A 3365-nucleotide genomic window follows, 5' to 3' on the forward strand; every position below is an offset into this window, starting at 1 on the left:
AATGCAACATAGCGAGACTTCATCCATACTGTGGCTATGAGTTACAGTTTCCACGACGCCTCGCAAAAACGAGGCAACGAGCTAAACGGACCCGCGTGCCAAACTGGCCGGCCGTCCTGTGGATTACCTGGGATGTCCTCAGTGGTGCTCTCTCTAAACAGGCCCGCGTCCCACCCTGGCCGGCCGTCCTGTGGATTACCTGGGATGTCCTCAGTGGTGCTCTCGCTAAACAGGCCCGCGTCCCACGCTGGCCTACTGTTCTGTGGATTACCTGGGATGTCCTCAGTGGTGCTCTCGCTAAACAGGCCCGCGTCCTACGCTGGCCTACTGTTCTGTGGATTACCTGGGATATCCTCAGTGGTGCTCTCTCTAAACAGGCCCGCGTCCCACGCTGGCCGACTGTTCTGTGGATTACCTGGGACGTCCTCAGTGGTGCTCTCGCTAAACAGGCCCGCGTCCCACGCTGGCCGACTGTTCTGTGGATTACCTGGGACGTCCTCAGTGGTGCTCTCGCTAAACAGGCTCGCGTCCCACGCTGGCCGACTGTTGTGGATTACCTGGGATGTCCTCAGTGGTGCTCTCGCTAAACAGGCTCGCGTCCCACGCTGGCCGGCTGTTCTGTGGATTACCTGGGATGTCCTCAGTGGTGCCCTCTCTAAACAGGCTCGCGTCCCACGCTGGCCGACTGTTCTGTGGATTACCTGGGATGTCCTCAGTGGTGCTCTCTCTAAACAGGCCCGCGTCCCACCCTGGCCGGATGTTCTGTGGATTACCTGGGATGTCCTCAGTGGTGCCCTCTCTAAACAGGCCCGCGTCCCACGCTGGCCGGCTGTTCTGTGGATTACCTGGGATGTCCTCAGTGGTGCCCTCTCTGAACAGGCCCGCGTCCCACGCTGGCCGGCCGTTCTGTGGATTACCTGGGATGTCCTCAGTGGTGCCCTCTCTGAACAGGCCCGCGTCCCACCCTGCCCGGCCGTTCTGTGGATTACCTGGGATATCCTCAGTGGCGCCCTCTCTAAACAGGCCCGCGTCCCACCCTGGCCGGCTGTTCTGTGGATTACCTGGGATGTCCTCAGTGGCGCCCTCTCTGCGGCGGCTCCTGCCCAGGCCGATCCTGCTCAGGTGGTCCTCCATCCTCTTCCGGGCTCGGTAGAGGCTCAGGCTGACGTTGCTGGCGAATATGGCGCCGCGCAGTGACTGCACTGGCAGTGTAACACGAGCTCGTTCTTGACGCAGACGTGACACTAGTGACTGGAAGATGCCACCACTCTGCTGGTCCACATCAGCTGGAGACGAGATTAAGGTCTGGGCACTAATTTCAGGGAGCAAAGCTTAATTGCCGCATGCATGGTCAACGAGCAAGTGCTGCTCGTTCTTTCCAGTCGCTTTTCGTATTCAACGACGCCGACCGACGGAAACACTTTGAGACTTCACATCCATGCATCACTGATATTCAGTGATACTAAATGGGATGGGTGATCGATAGAGCAGCGGGCAGCAGCGGGCTGCCGGCCGACCAACTCACCCTGCTCTGTTGTAGCGCATGACGCGGTAGACGGAGGGCCGCCGGCTGCCCCGCTCCGAACCTTCGCCATCCTCGGCTCCCTCCTCGGAGCCCTCCCGGCTGGAGCCCTCCCGGCGGAACAACGACGCTGCCGAGCAGAGCACGATCAGCCAACGACCGGCAACAGCAGACTTAGGTCGATGGCGCCGCTCCGGAAGAGGACACAGCCGAACACTGACGTCGGATTTCAGAAGGTCTTCGCGGAGGGATGCTGCATGTGTCCACATAAATCTTATGTCAAACATATCAACATCATACAAACATCAAACATACAAACATCGAACAAACAACAAACTCAAATCTTCCCCGTAATTAGCTAGATAATAAAACGGCTTCTATTACTCTCTTTCAGCTGCCCTCTAGCTTTCCTTTCATCCGCTACAATGCCAAACCGGCATCTGTATTTGTGTATATGTAAACGCATATGGCTGTGCGATTTCATGGCTGCCATACTACCAGTTGCTAACCTGCTCTGTTCATCTCCTTTATTAAAATACAAACTGTCACGTGAGATCTGAAAGCAGAATGTAGCCGACACAGACTGAACAAAACTTTTAGTTTTGGTCCAGTTCTAAACTAATCAGATCAAAAACCACATCAAGGTGACAACGGAAGTGTTGCATACGTTAAAAAATGGTATGAGTAAGGCAGTTAAAGTTTAAGGAGAGCGACATGTGTGTTTCATGCTTTTACATGCTATGGAGAACTCTAAAGAAAGGGGTCAAGGTCAAACGTCCATGTCCTTGATAGTTTTGGCGTGGATATAGGATACATATATTTTATATATATATATATATATATGTATATAAATACATATATATATATATATGCATATACACATATATATATATATATAGGATACATATATCCTATATATGTATATATATATCTATATATATATATGAATATATAGGTATATCTTGGCAGAATCCGTTCTTTTATACAGGTCTGATTACAAATGACTGCTATCTCAGCATTAACGACCTTTTATGAATGCACTGTTCGAGTTTCCGTGCTTTTGACTTCGCAATTTCTTTTAGACCAAGTGTGGTTCGTGCAAAATGATTCATACATTTGTCAATCTGTACGTTCTTGCGTTTCGAGATTTTATCTCATCGTCGGGGAAGTCAAAACGGCAAAAAAGTAAGCTTTGAGTTTTTACGGATGCAAATTGTGCATCGGAATTTTTTTAGCACAGATAGACAAATGAAGCATGGTCAGTTGAAGTAAGACAGATTCCAACCATCTCTTTGATACACATAAAATGCACCATTAATGGAAACACTACAAAGACAGGAACACATTGTCATTGCTATCACATCAATAGCGCTCACCGTCCACCACCAAATAACTCAATGGTGTGCAAGAATTTGTTGGTTTAGGGCTGGAGAAGGTTCATGAACAGAAAGACTTTCCCAAAGATTAATTCTTATTTCTAAGTTTTGCTTTTTGTCCAAACATGCCTATATATACAATTATATATATATATATATATATATATATATATATATATATATATCAGAAATCAGAAACCACTGTCAGACTGGCCAATCATGCCTTCGAAGACCTAGGTGCACTACCATGTGTTCTGTGCACTGACAACTGTAGTTGCACGCGTTCCTTGCAGACAGTTTTCGTAAAAACGCGTCCCCCCCAAAAAAAAAACACGCCGGGACGATAGGAGTAGGCGTCATTGATATGTGAGGTACATTAAATACAAGTGAAGTTGTGTTTAAGTGCGCTACAGCGGTCTGCATGCGCGTTGAGACCAGTTTAAGCGAGCTTGTTGAACTGCGGTGTG

This window comes from Pollicipes pollicipes, unplaced genomic scaffold, assembly GCF_011947565.3.
Source record: "Pollicipes pollicipes isolate AB1234 unplaced genomic scaffold, Ppol_2.1 Scaffold_7261;HRSCAF=8764_pilon_pilon_pilon, whole genome shotgun sequence".
Taxonomy (NCBI): Eukaryota; Metazoa; Arthropoda; class Thecostraca; order Pollicipedomorpha; family Pollicipedidae; genus Pollicipes; species Pollicipes pollicipes.